This window comes from Pleurodeles waltl, chromosome 4_2 (assembly GCF_031143425.1).
Source record: "Pleurodeles waltl isolate 20211129_DDA chromosome 4_2, aPleWal1.hap1.20221129, whole genome shotgun sequence".
NCBI classification, from domain to species: domain Eukaryota; kingdom Metazoa; phylum Chordata; class Amphibia; order Caudata; family Salamandridae; genus Pleurodeles; species Pleurodeles waltl.
In genome coordinates this window covers 38,751,122-38,770,731 of record NC_090443.1, presented here as the reverse complement: position 1 = coordinate 38,770,731, position 19,610 = coordinate 38,751,122, and positions in this window count along the sequence as shown.

The window sequence follows — 19,610 nt, the reverse complement described above, 5'->3', positions numbered from 1 at the left end:
TTCCCGGGCCATTCTGACCCCGGCGGTAAAGCCGCGGTCAGAAAAGGGGAACCGGCGGTTTCCCGCCGGTTTACCCCTGGCCCAGGGAATCCTCCATGGCGGCGCTGCTTGCACCCTGCCATGGGGATTCCGACCCCCTTCCCGCCAGCCTGTTTCTGGCGGTTTACACCGCCAGAACCAGGCTGGCGGGAACGGGTGTCGTGGGGCCCCTGGGGGCCCCTGCACTGCCCATGCCACTGGCATGGGCAGTGCTGGGGCCCCCTAACAGGGCCCCACAAAGATTTTCAGTGTCTGCTTTGCAGACACTGAAAATCGCGACGGGTGCCACTGCACCCGTCGCACCCCTGCAAATCCGCCGGCTCCATTCGGAGCCGGCTTCCTCTTTGCAGGGGCTTTCCCGCTGGGCCGGTGGGCGATCTTTTGGAGATCGCCCGCCGGCCCAGCGGGAAAGTTAGAATGACCGCCGCGGTCATTTGACCGCGGTGCGGTCTTTTGGCGGTTTCCGCCCGGCGGGTGGCGCCCGCCGGGGTCAGAATGACCCTCATAGTGTGGAGGTAGAAGATGGGGAGAGATGGAATACAAGAAGTATAGTGAAATGTATTGATACAGAATCACATGACGAGAAAGGGAAGGATGATGGACGAGAGGAAAAGAATGAACAATTTCGAAACAGAATGTTGAAGAAGGAGAAAAGGGAAGCAAAAACAAGAAGGGAAAGGAAAATTAAGTTACCAAGACATTTGAAAGATTATCACATGTGATGATTCTTAAAATTATTTTCAAAGTTATATTATTGTACTTTATTGTGATAAACACTGTGTTAAGTTATTTGTCTTTGTTGGGGAGAGAGATATGTTGAATTGTGGTGTCACTCAACTCTATGGCAGAACCCTAAGCATAACTTAGCAACAAGTGAAGCTGGGGGGTGAGAAGTGGGTTGGAGAAGAGAGGAGACAGTTCTGCCAGGGTTGGTCTTTCAAATTAGCTTAAGAAATGAAGATAAAGAAAGAAAAACTGAAGTGTGTGGCGTTATCCTTCAGAATGCTTTTTGTAAATTCCTGATGGACATACATTAGTTTTTTTTCGACCTGAAGCAGATGTTAACAGCAGAAGATAGTTCTGTCAATCTGCCCCTTTGTGGATAGCTTTCCTGCCATCTTAGCACATACGCCTGATGGCTTACTTGCTAAATATCTACAGTCTCAACAACAGAACTAATTATCCTTTTGCTGAAACATACACTCCAATTGAGGATTTCCTTCTCAGCATCATAATGTTTCAAACAAAAGGATTAAATGTTTTCTAGAGTGTTTCCTCTCTCTCATTCTCTTGTCTCCAGAAATTCTTATGGTTCAACAGCCAGTTTAACAAGGAGCCGCCTCTCCAGCTCCAGCTCCAGCTATGCTATAGTTACTTCTCAGAATTACTTCCGGTGATGTGATTCAGACCCATCTCTCCACCTGTGCTATAGTTAATTCTCTGAATTATCGCTGATGATATGGTTCTGAACCGCCTCTGTACCTATGCTGTAGTTAATTCATTGAATTACCGCCTGTGGTATGGTCTCTCTCCTCAGTGTTTTAATTAGTGCTTCTGAATTCAAGGTGTTTGTTTTTTAACACTCCCACCTTGATGTAAACATATTTATTATTTTCACATTTTATTGGTATTTATCCATGGCTAATTGTTGGTTGGTGACAAAACTGGATTTCAGATCATATATTTCCACATTTATTTAACTGATAAATTTGCACTCACATGCCAATGTCTGTGGCGTTCAGGAGTTATAACTAGTTTAAAAAAAAAGACATTGCCTAAAAAACATTTGCATTGTAATAGCAGCCCTTGTGCACAGATATTTAGGCCCTCATTACAACTTTGGAAGTAAATGCCACCTACCGCTGTGCTGAAGGCCGCCAACTGCGGCGGTATACTGCAACGGGTATTGTGACCCACACAGAAAAATCCGCCACTATACAGACACCCACACATGTCCGCCAGACCAAAGGTCAGTGATAAACTGGCGGTATCAAAACCCACACCGTTACGCAAAAATAAATATGCCCACAGTATCAGGACCCACGAATCATCATGGCGGTCTTTCAACTGCGGTAAACCATTGGCGGTACACACCGCTGTGCTCAAAATACACACACACTAACAAAACTACACCATATTGGACAATTCAAACTACACACACCTGACACACACATAGACCACACCCACGCACTCAGATCACTATAAAACACCCACCCACATTACCCACAACCATTTAAACGAAAAGAAAAGATTGCTAACTGAGAGAGAGAGACAAGCTAGGAGCACTCACTCAATCTGAGCCACAGAACACCATCACCCATACACCATCCACGCACCTCACAGCACACACCACAACACATCACTCCACACCCTCACACATACCACTCACACCACATCCATGGCACCCCAAAGACACCCCAGGTTCTCAGAGGAGGAGCTAAGGGTCATGGTGGAAGAAATCATCCGGGTAGAGCCACATCTATTCGGATCACAGGTGCAGCAGAAGTCCATTGCTAGGAAGATGGAGCTATGGTGGAGAGTCGTGGACAGGGTCAACGCCGTGGTACAGCACCCCAGAACAAGGGATGACATCAGGAAGAGGTGGAACGACCTACGGGGGAAGGTGCGTTCCGTGGTTGCAAGATACCAGGTAGCCGTACATAGGACTGGCGGTGGACCCCCACCTCCTCCCCCACAACTAACAACATGGGAGGAGCAAGTCTTGGCAATAATGCATCCTGAGGGCCTCGCAGGAGTAAGAGGAGGACTGGACTCTGGTAAGTCAAATCTTTACTAATATATCCCCCACCCTACCTGCATGCCATCACAAACTCCTACCCCTACCCTCAAACCCATCACTCCACCACCTCACATATACCCCACTATCACAACCCACCCATCCCAAAACAAGCCCTGCAGGACACACCAATGCATGGATACCCATCACAGACATGCATGGACACCCATCACTAAAGCATGCACATTAGAGACAATCACCTAGCCCACAAAATCACCATTCACATAAGACAAAGCTGACAGGGCAATCACACCCACACAGGGACACACACCCATGCACAAGATGGCACATGCAGATACAATAACACTGCATTTACATCCCCACAGGACCCCTACTCAACATCACCGGAGAGGAGGTGCCACCAGCATCCAGACCCCCCCCAGAAGAGGCCCACAGTGATGACAGCAGCTCTGCATGCCTGGATCACGATGGCCAACCTGGCCCATCAGGGACCTCTGGACAGTCGGTTAACCTGCCACAGTCCCATACGACCACAGAGCCTCCCCCTCAGGAAACACCACCACAGCAACCACCCAGCGTGCCCATACCACTGTCCCCAGGACACGTCAATCAGCAGTGTGTCCACCACTACAGGGACCCCAGGCAACCCTACAAACACAGGACGATCAGGGACCTGGGGGCAGTGGCAGTGGGCACACAGTTCAGGGGACAGAGGCACAGGACAACAGGGAAGCTGGGAGGACTCCTGTGTGACAGGGGGAGGACAGGCCCAGGGAACCCACTCTCCATGAGGCACTTGCAGGGATCCTGGGAGCATACCACCATTTCCAGGAGACCTTGGGCCAGATACTGGCCAAGTTGCAGGAGACCCAGCGGCTGGAGGAGGGACAGTACCTGGGGATCAGGGAGGACCTCAAACACATCCACACCATCCTGGTCACCATTGCAGGGGTGCTGGCTGACATGGCCAACACCATGAGGCAGGCAGTGGCACACCAACGGGCCCCTGACACTAGCCACACAGCAGATCAGCCCTCCACCTCCGCCAGCGCTAGTGGACAGGAAGCCTTGCCACAGGACCAACAGGCCACCAGCACCACACCCCCTGCAGAAGAAGAACCACCCTGAAAATGGACCCTGCGATCCAGGCAGAAGACAGAGAACATTGCCAAGACCCGCGCCAGGAAATAAGACTCTCCTGAATGTCACCCTTGTGTCCCACTATGTCACCCTATCCACCTTGAACTGCCATAGCTCCCCTTCCTATGCCCCCTTGGACAATGCACCTGTGATACGAAGAGACTGGACTCTATCTGGGCATTCCTCCACCATCACCCAAGCCCATTGCACATCCCCTCCACCTCCTAGCACTTAAATAAAAACTCTTGGAACAAATACAAGTATGGAGTCTGTCCATCAATTGCAATATGTATTAGTTTACCAAGCTGTAAACGTTGCAATCCATATGTACAGTTATATATACATTGGTCTGACCTGTAGTGGGCAGCAGTAAACACACCAGGAGCCAGAGTGGGCCACAGAGACCTGAAAATAGAGATGCCAAAGGGTACAGTAAGTGGCCATAGACATAGGGAAATCAGGCTGCCATGTCCAATGTCTAACACAAAACTGCAATGTAAAGTGAAGTTACAGTGTCTTACCTGTGTGTCACTGTAAGTACTGTTGAATGAGAGAACATCTGTTATCCACATCTTCATCCTCTGCCTCCTCTTCGTCACTGTCCACAGGCTCCACCGCTGCCACAAGACCATCTCCAGGCTCATCCTCCTGCAGAAAAGGCACCTGACGTCTCAAGGCCAGGTTGGGCAACATGCAACATGCAACGATGATCTAGCACGCCTACTTGGGTGAGTAGTACAGGGTTCACCTTTCAGATGGAGGCACCTGAATCTGGCCTTCAGGAGGCCAAAGGTTCTTTCAATTATCCTCCTTGTTCGCCCATGTGCCTCACTGTAACGTTCCTCTGCCCTTGTCCTGGCATTCCTCACTGGGGTCAGTAGCCATGAGAGGTTGGGGTAACCAGAGTCACCTGCAAATATCGAGGGATACCTGTTAGTCACACACTAACCCTTAGTGATAACCACATACCCATATACCAACATATACTGGGTGGGGACCATGGGCTCACCTATTAGCCGCACCCAGTGCCTCTGGCGTTGAGACATCACATATGGGATGCTGGTATTCCTCAAGATGAATGCATCATGCACAAGGCCAGGATACTTGGCAAGTCACATGGGAGATGTACTGGTCCGCCAAACACACCATCTGCACATTCAAGGAGTGAAAGCTTTTTCTATTCCTGAACACTTGTTCATTTCTCCGGGGTAGGACAAAAGCTACATATGTACCACCAATGGCACCAATGATGTTGGCGATATGTCCCAGGGCATAAAAGTGAGCCTTCACTGTGGCCAAATCCTCCACCTGGGGAAATACGATATAGCTGTGCATGTGTTTCAGCAGGGCAGACAACACTCTGGTCAACACGTTGGAGAACATTGGCTGAGACATCCCTGATGCCATGGCCACTGTTGTTTGGAAGGAACAACTTGCCAGGAAATGTAGCACTGACAGGACCTGCACTAGAGGGAGGGTACCTGTGGGCTGGCAGATAGCTGAAATCAGGTCTGGCTCCAACTGTGCACACAGTTCTTGGATTGTGGCCTGATAAAGTCTGTAGGTAAGGATAATTTGCCTGTCCTCCATAGTCCCCAGGTCCACCAAGGGTCTGTACACCGAGAGGATGTCTCCATCTCCTATTCATCCTCAGCGGTTGAACACTAGGGTGGAAAACAGTGAGCAGAGGGTCATATTCACACATATGTGACAATAGAAATGCTTTTCTTCCTTTACAGAAACAGTATGTGAAGTTGAAAGTCAGCTGATGTGCCAATGTCTGCTGTGACGCAGTTATGTGCCATGCCCTGTACCTCCCTGAAAAGGCAGCTGCCTGACCTGTGAGGAAAGACAAGTGGAAATGAGGTAATTCCACTGGCGTTGTCACAGGTTGTGGCCGACCGCCACTCAACTTCGTATTGGTTATTATTGGGGCCTATGGGTTCCAGGAGCCAATGGCAATGTACGCCAGCGGTGTACCGCACCGCCATGAAAGTGACCGCCATTTTCTATCTGTTCAATCACTTGCTAACTCACCTTCAACAGGAGAGGACCTATACTGCAAGTGCTGCTGTGACCTGTGTCTGGAAGCGACAATGGCTCAAGTGTCCACCTTCATTTCGGAGGAGTTGGAGAGACTGGTGGATGGGGTCCTACCCCAGTATTCCTTACTCTATGGTCCTCCAGACAAACAGGTGAGTACACTGTGAGCATGATGCGTGGGCCATGAATGTATGGATTGCTGTGTGTGTAAGCCTCATGTGGGGGGGGTATGAGGGGTCCTGGGCAGAGTGCTGCATATCTGGTGGTCAATGTCTGTGTGTAAGGGGATGGGAGGGATATTGTGGGACATGACTGTAACAGTCCGGACAGTATAGCTAATTCCTTTTTTACATTCATATTTTTCTGCAGGTCAGCGCCCATCAGAAAAAGGGTATTTGGCGTGCCATCGTCAAGGAGGTGCGGACATTGCGGTTCTTTGACAGGCAGAGCACCCACTGCCACAAACAGTGGGAGGACCTGCGCCACTGGGCAAGGAAGACTGTGGAGGCCCATCTGGGGCTGGCCTCCCAATGAGGAAGGGGTGCCCCTTGTACCCTGACCTTCCTGATGTTCTGCATCCTGGCGGTGGCCTATCCGGAGTTGGATGGGCGCTTGAAGACATCACAGCAGCCACAATGGGGTGAGTACAGATTCAGATTCATTACTTAGCGCACATAAAGGTTGTACCTGGGTGGGGGATGTGAGCTGTGGGTGACCCTAGGCCAGACCGGACTGGCAGGGTTAGGTCCCTTGTTGGTCATGCTCTGAAGCACTCCAACTCCAATAGTGTTAGTGGGCATCTACTACTGGGCAGGGTCCTGTTGGTTTAGGGTGTGCAGCCAATGGCGTTGGGCAATGTACCCCATGGGCTGGTGACTAGCATTGTAACTGGTAGTGCATGGCCTAGTGCATAGGGCTGATCCCTGTGTGTTGTGTACGCCAACGGTAGTGTTGTTGCTGGCATTGATCAAGTGTATCTTCTGTCTCTCCCCCCCCTTTTTGTTTTGTCACCCTGTCCCTGTGTGCATTAGCATCATCTGGCGGAGGAGCAGAGGCACCGGTGACGGAGGGAGCTGCATCCCACATGGGCCTGGAGGCCGAATCCACCGACAGTAAGGGCACCAGTGGGACAGAGGGCGAGGGGAGCACCACGACGGAGACAAGAGGGGACACTACAGACAGCGACTCCTCCTCTGATGGAAGCTCCCTGGGGGTGGTGGACACCTCTGTGCCCACCCCAACAACAGGTACAGCCACCACTCCCTGTACCGGCACCGACCTCCCAGTAGCCCCTCAGCGTGTTTCCCGTTCCCGCTCCCCCAGGAGGGTGGGCATCTCCTTCGCCCCAGGCACCTCAGGCCCTGCCCCAGTCAGCCCTGCTGCCCTCAGTAGGAGGCTATTGAACTCCTGAGATCCCTGACTGTTGGGCACTGAATGCCATCCAGGGTGTCGAGAGGCATTTGCAACAAACAAATGCATACCTGGAGGGCATTCACTGTGGCGTGGGGACCCAACAGAGAGCATTTCAGGCTCTGGCCACCACACTGATGGCAGCCATTGTCCCTGTCTCCAGCCTCCCCCCTCCAACTTCCTGTATCCAGTCCCAATCCCCTCAACCCCAATCTATCCCAAGCACACCTTCAGACCAGCATTCACCCAAATCAACACACAGAAGTGGCTCAGGCAAACACCATCCAGAAGCAGACACACCAACATCCACTGCCTCCACTGTGTCCCCCTCCTCCTCGTCATCCACCTCCCTCCCAGTAGCGTCTCCACTCACGCCTGCATGCAGTACACCCTCATCCACTACCTCCATCACCAGCACGCCTATCACTACACGCCCTCACTGGCAGTCACCACCCCCACATCCATGCACACGTCCCCTGTGTCCTCTCCCACCGTGTGTGTGACCCCTCCTCCCATAGTACACAACACAAGCACACACCCACACAACAGCCATCCACCTCACAACAGCATACAGCTCATGCACCTGCACCCAAACACAGCAGACTGACCCCTCCTACAACCACTCCCTCTTCCTCCACTCCCAAACCTTCACCCTCTTCCCGCCCCACTGTCCCTAAGAAGGTTTTCCTCGCCACCCTTGACTACTTTCCTACCCCTCCCACCCAATCCTTCACCTTGGGCTAAGGTGGCCAGAACCCAGCCGAGCACCTCAGCCACCAAGTCCACGTATGCTGTGTGTTCTGAAGCTCTGAGAGGCTCTAAGGAGGCACCCATCAGCCCAGCCAGTGTGGCACCAACACCTGCAAAGGCCAAGAAGGGTCCGCCACTAGGAAAGGGCAAAAAGGGGGGAGCATTCAGCAAGGAAAAGGAGGCACAACCAGCCAGCAAGGCCAAGGCAAAGACTCAAACTGGCAGGAGCAAGGAGGCACCACCATCTGCCAAGGGCAGGACATGGGGCACAGAAAACCAGCCAGGGCACTTCAGCCATCCGAGGCTGCAGAGAAAGGGCTGCAGTCTACCCCCTCCACTGGCAGCCCCGCCACCTGCACCGCGGCCAGCACCGCCACCAGCACCACAGCCAGCAGCGCCGCAAGCACCACCACCACCAACAGCAGCAGCTTCAGTGGGCAGCCGTCCGAGGCTGCAGGGGAAGGCCTGGAGCCTCCCCCCTCCACTGGCAGCACTGACACCTGCACCGGCACTGCAACCACTGTACAGCCGTCCCCGCCGGTGGATGGACTGGAGTTCTGCATCCATGGTGTGTCATGCATCCTGTTCACAGAAAATCGTGTGGATCTGAAACCCAGGTGAGTGACTGTGACCTTGCACACCCCATGTGCTGCATCACTGGGCACAAAGCCCCCTCCAGAACCAGTGTAAGAAGGCATCCACTCACCCTATCCTTGGCATGATGAAGCACACTGGGCACAAATCCCCCTCCAGAACTAGTGGAAGAAGACATCCACTAGAGAGACTGTGGCCTTGCATTCCCCAGGACCAAGCAGTGGGCAAACCACCCACTAAAGGGACTGTGGCCTTGCAGTCCCCAAGACCAAGCAGTGGGCAAACCATCCACTAGAGATACTGTGGCTTTGCACTCCCCAGGACCAAGCAGTGGGCAAACCACCAACTAGAGAGACTGTGGCTTTGCACTCCCCAGGACCAAGCAGGGGGGAAACCGCCAACTAGAGAGACTGTGGCTTTGCACTCCCCAGGACCAAGCAGTGGGCAAACCACCCACTAGAGAGACTGTGGCTTTGGACTCCCCAGGACTAAGCAGTGGGCAAACCACCCTCTAGAGAGACTGTGGTCTTGCACTCTCCAGGACCAAGCAGTGGGCAAACCACCCACTAGAGAGACTGTGGCCTTGCACTCCCCAGGACCAATCAGTGGGCAAACCACCCACTTGAGAGACTGTGGCCTTGCACTCTCCAGGACCAAGCAGTGGGCACGGAGCCCCCTCCAGGAGCAGTGGCGTTGTACCATTTTCAGGCTGAGGTGCCCCCTCTTCCCCATCCCCCTGAGGTGCCTGTGTGTTTTCAACCTGATGCCCCTGCAGTGTTCTCTCCGTATTGAGACAAGAGTCAAGTGTGGGCTTGGCCCAGTGGGCCACGGACATTTTGAGTGGACATTGTCCCACCTTTTGTAAATATTGTATATTTTGTAAATACTGTTTTTGAATTCTCAACATATTTATAACTATTTCTAATATAACACTAATTTGACTCCATTCTTCTTGTCCTTGCATTATTCCTGAGGGTTACGGGGGTGTACATGTAATGTTGTGTGCTGTGGGTGGGAGCGATGCGTGTTGCATGTGTGTGTCACTCTCTTTTTCCTCCCCCCTCCCCTGTGTGCTAGGTGCAGTAATCACCATGGTCGTCATCACCGGCGTTGGTACTTCTGGTATATGAGCAGATGCACCACCATGAGAAAGACGTGCAGCTCGGGCTCCATAGCATCCTGGTTCTTCCTTGAGTGTTGAGAGGTGAGTCGTTTTCCCTTCAGAACACTGGTTCTGCCATGCATTGGTACCGTCCCGGAAAAGGTGGCAGATAGGACTCTTGTAATACCGTGGGCGGAACCTTGTCTTCCGCCTGACTGTTGGCGGTTACCACCACGATGTTTGTTGCTACCGCCGTGGCGGTCGGAGTGTTAAAGTGGCTGTATGTGTTGGCGGTTTCCGCCGTGGTCATGATTCTATTTTTTTTACCGCCGGAACTGTTGGCGGTGTTTTTATGCCGATTTACCACCGACCTCCAGGGTTGTAATGAGGGCCTTAGATTTTTAGGTTTTGCAAGCGTGTTGCTTGCAAAATCTTTTGTTAAGAAAAAAACTTAAAAGGAGCTTAGGACAGGCCCATTACTTCCCTGAACTTACCAGAGCCTTAGTCTAACGTTCTGATTTATGTGTTTCTGGTTGGCCATCACACCGTCTGCATATTGTCCTGCTTCATTTCCTGTTGTCTTCTTTGTTGTTCTTGTCGTAGGGTTGCCTGTGGACCAAGTACTACTTCCGGTCACTTCCTATTGGACACTAGCCAGTGTCCTTCCTCTATGTCTATCACGCTGACAATACTTCTATTTTTATTTATTTTGCTTCGTAGTCCGTGGCGGTATGCTGTTTGGGCATGTTGCAGTTTCTTGTTACACAGGGTATCTATTGCCTCTTGTTTCTTCTGCATTGCGCATCAGCTCCACCGAAGGCAGCAGACAGCTTTTTGGTACATTTTTTGGTACGTTGCACCATTAACCAAGTTCCAGGGTACTTGTGTACTGAAAGGCCTGTGTGCGTGTGCTTAGAAGCCCTATCTGCTGGCACAGGACCTGCAGTGCTCCCATGCCCAGCCTCTGCTGCTCTCTGCATCTGTGGAAGTTTGGCATCATGCAGTGTCTGGGTCACCCTGCGCCTGGACTTTGGGCACCAGGGATTGGTACTTACCGCCTCTTCTCTTTCATCGCCCCTGCAAGAGCTGGGGCATTCCTGGCAGAATTTGTTTAATTAAACATTCCCCGCTGGTGAACTCCTCCCACACCTGTGCCATCGGCCTGCCCTGGGCACTTCTGTCACCGGGCCCCGGTCCTTCGAGGAGCTTGTCACTATGATTACTGTCAGCTCTGGCTCTGGCTCTGGCTCTGCCTCAGCTCCATTAGGTCACTTCATTAGCTTCCGCACTTGGAACACTCCAGTCCCCCTTATGTTGCACTAGTGTTATCTTAATAAGAAACCTTCCCAGAAGCATTTGGGCTGTAAAGTGCTGCAATTTTATTAAGCATGCATGATTACCACCACAAACATTACTTGTCAAAATTAGTGAGTGATTAAAACAAATGGAAATAATCACAAAAGTCATAAATCATTGCAACAAGGTCATAAATCAATCACAAGTAACAGGCCATCACAAATTATACATTGCTGTTAGATCATAAATCAAAAGGTGACATATCTCATTTGAGTCCTGACCTCTTCTTGGCCTGTTTTCTGGCACTTTCCTTGTTAGGCAATCATACATGACACTTGGGATGAGGATGTCCTTGGCATAATGTTGGGTTGTGCTTGTTTGTGAGAGGGGGTAGCTTCATGTTTTGTTTGGGCCCAACTCGCTACCATGTTTGTGTCTGTGCCTGTCAGCCAGGCCTGGGCTGTGAGTGCCGTGCTCCGCTTACTCCCCCTGCCAGCCCCATTCACCCTGCCGTAAGGCATCCCAGGTGAGTGGCCCCTGTTTTTGCCCAACCACTTACTAGGTGAACCTTCTTACCAGCAATTATACCCCTTTCTTTCGTCAGCATTGCGACAACTGCTGGCTTCCTGGTGTGGGTGGGTGGGTTTCTGTTGTTTCGATGTGCGCTGTCCTCAAGTCTTCCAGTATGCACTCAATGGTGGGGGACAGCGCTCCTTATACTCCGCACACATCCCCCAGGTCACCTTGTCCTGCCCCCTTACTGGGGGGTTTAAACATATACTCTTCCTCCCCATGGGCCCCTGCACCTTCAGGCGACATTTGGCGGTCCTGTTTTTTTTTTTTTTAAAGGGGGTCGCCTGGAGGGGGGGGGGGGTGAAGGTGTGATGTCCTTTGAAGTAGCTGCCCCCAGCCACCAAACCAGTCAAACCGGTCCTTTCGGGTCCCAGGTGGCCGTTAAGGTACCAGACCTTGATGCCCCCTCTGGGAGCGGCCGCTGCCCTTTCTGTACCTCGTCCTCTGCACATCTAATTGGTACTTGCGTTCACCTATTTCTGAGGGTTTCCACTTGAAAAAAGCCTGTTCGCTTCCCCGGTGACCTGATGCCAGCAGCTGTACACAGGCAGGCAGTGGGGGTGACCTGAGGGAAGCCTAAATACCTGTAGACGTAGAGGATGTGCATGTCCTTTCTTGGTGCTTTTGACAGAATTATGTAAACTTCAAAACAGTCAAGAAACTTCTCTGGTGTATGTCTGATGTGTGGCAGACCATTCTCCCCAGCTCCAACTCTGAGTGGTCTCTGTGGTACTGATTGCATCCGCTTTAGGCGGAGTGCTCACTAAGACGACATGGAGGTCGAAGACCTCTGGTCTCCCCAAGGACAGTGGCATCACATAAGACTTGTGGTTCTTTCTTCCATTCATCTGGCCCTCAAGGGCTTTGTGCCTTCCATCAAGGCAGGTCGATCCACATGCTCACAGATGACTGCCATGTGGTTTGACATGCAGGGTGGAATAGGGAGCTTGCCCTCTATCAGGAGAGTATGACACTGTGGTGATGGCTAGACCTTCACAAGCTCTCCCTACCAGTGACTCGCATAGCTTGATCTCTAAACATCTGAGTGAATAAGCTCAGCACGGATTTTTGCATATTGCAAGGTAATCTGGAAGATGCACAGAGTGTTTTTGCCGTGTGGGACTTTCCCCCACGAGCTCTTTTTTTTCTGCCTCTAAAAATACTTTAGCCTGCGTTTTTTGCTTTTTGCTGTAGAGTTTCCATCTCGAAGGTCTCTGGGGATATCTTCAACCTCATTGGAGTTATGGCTTCCTGTATACATTCTGAAGCTTTGGTTTTTGCCAGGAAGGCAGGATACTTATAATTATTGGTCCTCTGCATCAGTCGCCACTTCAACTTCCTCAGGGGGAAAGTTTACTGTCTCAGCAACAGGGGAAGGTGTAATAACCACACCTTCACAATCTACATCTCCAGACATGGAGATTGAGCAGAACCAGCTAAGACTGCCACTGGAAGGTGGATGTATTTTTGGCTGCTTGCCACCCATCCACAAAATTGATTTAATCTTTCTGTTGGTCAAAGTTAGTCACCTTGTACAAGGATATGAAGTTTGGTGCTCTACAAACCAGATCTTCCTTTTGTTCGTGCTGTCATTGGCCCAGCAAAGTATTGCTGTGCTCACTGTTAAAGGTTATTTTTTGGCCCTTTCTTCTTTTACCGGCTCAGTCCTCTTTATTCAAATACTTGTTGTGATGCATTTCTTGAAATGGCTGCAAACAATGCACTGGTGTTACTCTATGTGTTTGACACTTGCATTGCTATATCTTTTACAGTAAAGTGATGTTCCTTGAATGAAGCTTGCACTGGTGGTACTGTATATGACTGACACTTGCACTGCTATGGTTTTTAAATGATGAGGAAGCTTGCACTAGTGCTACTCTGTGAATGATGTTTTCACAGCTATGACTTTTAAGTGATGTACTTTTAAGGAAGCTTGCACTGGTGCACTTCATTCTATTTAACTAGAGTAAAAATATTACAAAAATGTTATAATAATGTTTGCTTCAAAATCTGATAAAAAATTTGCGGTTTATCAAATTTAAAGCAAAAAATCATTATAACATTTTTCTAATATTTTACAATCCACTTAGAAATAAAAAAACAAATGGAAACCTATTGGGTTTGCCAATGCTTGTTTTAACCAGGAACTATTCGTCTTTTCTTTAGCTTCCTATGCTGTCAATAAGCACAGCAATTGGACTCCCATTTATGACTAACAGCATAGAGAAACAGTCAAAATATTATCAGATGTCTGAAGTAACTGTTTTTTAAAAATACATATGTGTATGGATTAGTAAAATGGGATACTAGGAGCCTTAGTTTTAATGTTCTTTGCAGCTGCAGTGGACATTCCTGAAGGCACTATTTGGCCCTCACTATCCGATCTCATTGCAAACAGGATTTAGAGCAGAGATTGCAATTTCAAGCTGTGCAATGATTATCACAACTCTGCTGTTTTCCCATGACAGGATTTGGCTGGCCAAACCTGTCAAAGCTATCAGGCCAAAAGGCCCAGAAAAAAAAGGCAACCCCAATTAAACTCGGTACTTTAAGTACCAATTCTCCATGTTATATCATAATTCCAGATAAAAAGCAAGGACTTACTGTGCCCAGTAAATACCTCACCGAGGAGTAACGGTATTCACTGGGTGTGATAATTATCTCATTACAATCCGGCAAACTTGTGATTGGGGTCTTAGTGGGCATTAGTGAGATGTTTGCTTGCTGATGGATCAACTCTAATATTGTGCCTTCTCTGAGGCCTTCATCAGCATCCCTTAACTTACACCTCTGAGCTCTGTAAGACTGTGGACCTCCTTCACAAGACCCTAGCAGCAGACTGCACCACAGACTGCACCACTGTAGCGTCATTGTTTATTTATGTTCCGGTGGCGCAGTGGCTTTATGTGGCCTTGTAATATGGGCTCATTTCACACATAACACTGCGTGAAAGAGGGGGTTCCATGGGTGTTGCTTGGGGTGATCCCACACAGCACCCATGGAACCCGAAGGAATCTGATGCATTCCGAGATTTACAACTTTGTGAATGTGTCAGACTCCTACATCACCTCAGGGGCGGCAAAAGACTGATGAAACAGAGAGAAATATCTTCATTTCTGCCTGTTTTCCCCTCTTTCTATGTGTGCTGCAGAATGTAAGAAAGAGGAAAGCACCTCTTGTGATTGTTTTTGTGCAGGAAGGTGTCCCTTCCTGCACAAAAACAATCATCCCCACAACAAAGGCACCCTTGCACCATGACGCAAGGGTGCCTGCATTGGCACATGGCAGCAATTAATGCACCAGCGCAGGGAGAGAGGACAGAAATGTGCCGTATTTTGTAGATACAGTGCATTTCTGCTATTTCCCTGTGGCTTTCAGTCAGTGGCACTGTGTTGGTTGGAAACAAATCAGACTGAAACCAACTGTGTGTTCATTACCACACTATTCTAAATCAGGCCATAATTGTCAGTCCAGTCGCCCTTGCTGTGGATTCCTCTTTTGAGCGCACTTCCCCCTGGACCTCACCATGTTCTCCGTTCTCCCAAAGTTTCCTTGATGGCTTTGTTGGCAGCAAATGAAAGCAAGATTTTGGCCTTGAGGCAACCTAATTGCAACTCAAATGTTCAATGTTAGTTTTTATCCTCTCCTGCCAGGTACCAGTGGTAAAGTGGTATTCATTGATTGTACAAGAATCATTCTAGTGTAAAAAATTTGCGACCTTCACTTCATGTCTCTTTGACCAACCTTGCCTTTCAAAGAAAATGAACAGGGAATAAGTAAAGAGCCTTAAATTGGAGAAAGGCATCTTAGGCTCCGCTGCTGTACCTCTTTTCATGAGGGGACCATCACATATCCTTTATTGGGTGTTTGCTCCTTGAGATGTTCTTATGTAAACATACTCTAAAAAGTACAGAAACACTTTTGAATTGAATAAAGGTATGGGCTAGTGGTGGATAGAGATGAAACATAGCTCCGAAGTCTGCCCGTCTCATAAAACGTCAATGACTGGAATAAAGTGTGTTCCTAAGGAAGATCTAAAATAAAGGAAAGTGCGACTTTATTGGTGGGGCTATTAACTAGGTGAAGCATTACTATCAGATGGATGCACTCTGGAAATAACTTTTTTTGGTGCAAACTCACAGGGGTGTTTGTCCACCTGATTTTATAACAAGTAAAACCTGAACAAAAATCGGATGGGCAAATAGTGCAAATTTGTACTCTGCAACATCGAAACATGCTAAATGTGTTACATTCTTATGTCTGCAACTTATCTACAGGGTTCAAATTGCACATTACTTGCTGCAGCCTACACAACTGGTATTTCACAAACGCGTAATTTGTGCCTCAGCTGCAAATAAGCCCATAATCTTGCCTATTTTGCTGTGGCCAAAGGGCTAGTTTCACACCTACCATTGTTTCCTATGGGGATAAAGTAAAACTTTTAAGACATTTTGAATGCTATATCCAATTTTCTTCTTAAACTTTCATCTTTTTTATTTTTTACTAAACCTAGTAAGAAAATTGTCACTACTTTAGTTCTTTTATTGAACACCTACATTGTACGTTTTGCATACAGACATACTTTATTTATTTATCCATTTATTTATTAATGCATTCTTATAAAGCGCATTTAACTCTAAGGGGCAGATTTATGAAAACTTTTCTTGCACCCCTTAGTGGCCCCCTAATGCCACCATGTGTGAGCTGTATTTAAAATACGGCACACCATAGCATAGTCAGGGGTACTAGCGTCATAATTTTTTACGCTAGTCCGGCGCTGTACAGGATTAGCATAATTCTTTTTTACTCTAATCCTGCAAAGCTCCGAACTAGGGTCAACATTTTTGATGCTAGATCCCCTAATTACTGCCACGGTATGCTGTATCTTAGATATGGCGCACACATGGTGGCGTTAGACGGGGGCGCAAGAAAAGTGGCGCTGCACTGGGTGCAGCACCACTTTTCTTAAATTAGGCCCTTAGAATGTCAAAGTTTCACTTGATTTGAATTCCAAATTTATGTTGAAGTTCCTGATAAATGGCTGCTCATCCTGCGTTACCTTCTCTGATTCAAGTGCTAGATTCTGTATGATTCTGACACTGAATTTGGTGTCAGATCTTTTTAGTGTGTATCTCAGATAATCTAGATTGCTGAGATGCAATGTTTGGCTCGTGATTTAGGCCAGTTTGAATTTTAGTCTGGGATCAAGAGGAAGCCAGAACAGGTTTCTGAGGACCAGAATTACATGTTCATATTTTCTGGTTTCTTCGAAGAGTCTGGCAATCAAGTGCATGACTGCTTTGTTTGGGGCCAATATTTTCTCTGAGGCCTGTTTGATGGTTGGATTGCACCTCCAAAAAGTGAGCAAATGCACTCTTCATGAAATCTGTTTTCCTCCGAGTATTTTCCAGTATGGCAGTATGGAAGGTAAGTCAAGATTGTGACTTCATCTCACAGGCAGCGTAACCAGGGAAATGTCTTATTGTTTATTTCCTCTACAAGTGTGGTTTTTTTTTTTGCAAAGAAATGTGCAAAATGCAAAGCCGCAGAGATAAAAAAAAATGAACATACATTTGTCAAGCACAGGATTCTTTTGCAAGTATTGAAGAAGCATGAACTGCACTCTGTGGAACGAGTTTGGCTTGGCGGAGTTCTATCAGAGTGAAAATGTTTTTGCTCCCAATAGACCAAAATGTACCTGCGTAAAGCTGAAGAAAATGGAAATCGGGATCTCATTAAAACATTTTGTTAGAAACAAATTTGCACAGCCTTAACTAATTTGTCCGCTGGAAAGCTTCTACCTAAACATGTTTTCATGGGTTTGAATCCGGGCGGACCCATTCAGCCTTTCATCTTTCAAAGGCCAAACAATGAGCATTACAAATTTGATTATCAGCACCAACGAAGAGTTTTGATGGTGACCCTGTGCTATACCAATAGACTGGTTTATCAGTCAGTGACATTTCAAGTCTGTGAAGTTGATGGTAGAGGGTAGTAGTTGATGGTAAAGGGTAGCATAGTAGTCCAGAGGTAGGTAGTGGTAGGGTTAAAAGGGAACGGTTAGAGGTAGTGGCATGAGGTAGGGTCAATAGGGGAAGCTGGTGGGTTGTAGTGTTAGAGGTAGTGCAGTAGGGAGTGGTAAATGTAGGAGTTGAGGGACGCTTATACAGGGTGTGTAGAGGTAATATGGGGTAAAATAAAATGGTGGAGACTGAGTAGTGTTTGCAGTAGTTATGGTGTACTGTTTGAGATAATGAAGGGTGGAAAGTGGAGTTGGAGTTGCTCAGGGAATGATGGTAGGTCGTTGGGTAATGAAGTGTTGGACACCGTCCTAGCAGCAGATATTTATATCCTCAAACCACAGGCCCAGAGCTTAGTGGCTTAGTGTCCATTGCTATCTTCAACTGCCTCAGCACGTAGCACCAGGCACTAGCTCAAGGACAACTCTGAAAAGTACTTCCTTTGAGTCAGCACTTAAAACGAATGGTGTTGCACCCCAGGTGTGCAATCCTTCTCTTGATTCCTAGGCGCATCAGTGTGCAATGCTACTATCGATCCCCATGGGTGTTAAGTACAATCCCATTGTCGCATGTCAAAAGCATCGGTGTCCCAGGAGCATCAGTGTAGAATACTGCTATTGATCCACATGGACGTCAGTCTGCAATACAACTATTGATTCCAAGGGTCATCATTGTAAAATATTGGCACTGATTGGCAGGGTCATCCGTGATGTTGATCTCCAGGGTCATCAGAATACAGGCCATATTTACAAGGCCCATGGTGCAGGGCGGCGCAGCAAGTGCCTTGCTGCGCTACCCTGCATCATCAGGAAAGGGCAGAAATGCGCTGTATCTACAACATATAGTGCATTTCTGTCCTCTCCCCCTGCAATGCCGTACACATTGCTGCCATGTGCCAACGCAGCCACCCCTGTACCATGGTGCAAGGGTACCTGCATTGTGGGGGTGATTGTTTTTGTACAGGGAGGGACACTTCCTGCACAAAAACAATCAATGGAGGTTTTTTCGTCCGTCTATGTATGCTGCAGAATGCAGCCCACATAGAAAGAGGAAATAATGGGGAGAAATACAGATAATTCTCCCTGTTGCATCACTCTTACATCACCCCTGGGGTGGCGAAGGCTTTTGACGCATTCCCCGGTTTACAAAACCCTGTAAATCTGGGAATGTGTCAAAATACATGGATGGTGTGTGGGATCACCCATGCAACACCCATGGAAACGCCTCCCTGACGTAAAGTAAGGCCATGTAAAGCCACACAAAGTGGCCCCGTTGAGAAAAGCCCTATATCAGTTTTATGTATGCTCTGGCGGTAAAATTGTGATGTAGTGAAGTCAGTGAACGACGCAGTAAAATGTTTTAAATTTTACTGCGTCAGTTCTACGTGTCTTTTCCCTTTGGAACGCCTCCTTGCATACATTATACTTTGTGCTGGTATAATGTGATACAAGGCTTTACAAACTGACACATTGGGCTCAATGTGCCAGTTTGTAAATGTGGAGCAGTGTAGAGCACTGCTTGTGCCACTGTTGCGTCAAATAAAAATGATGATGCAAAAGCCTTGAAATGAGGACCTTAGTCTGAGGGGCCTGGCTGTACAATATGAGTGTTAATCACTAGAAACACCAAGCTGCAATACTTGTTTTGAACCGCAGGTATATCAGTCTGCAATACTACTATTGATCACTAGGGACATCTGTCTGCAATACTAATATTGATCTCTAGGGACATCTGTGACAAATACTACAAATGATCCTCAGGACTCCAGTCTGCAGTTCTACTATTCATCCCTAGGAGCATCAATGTACAATAATAGCATTGATCCCCATGGACGTCACTGTACGATATTTATACTGATCTCCAGGGACACGAGTCGACAATACTA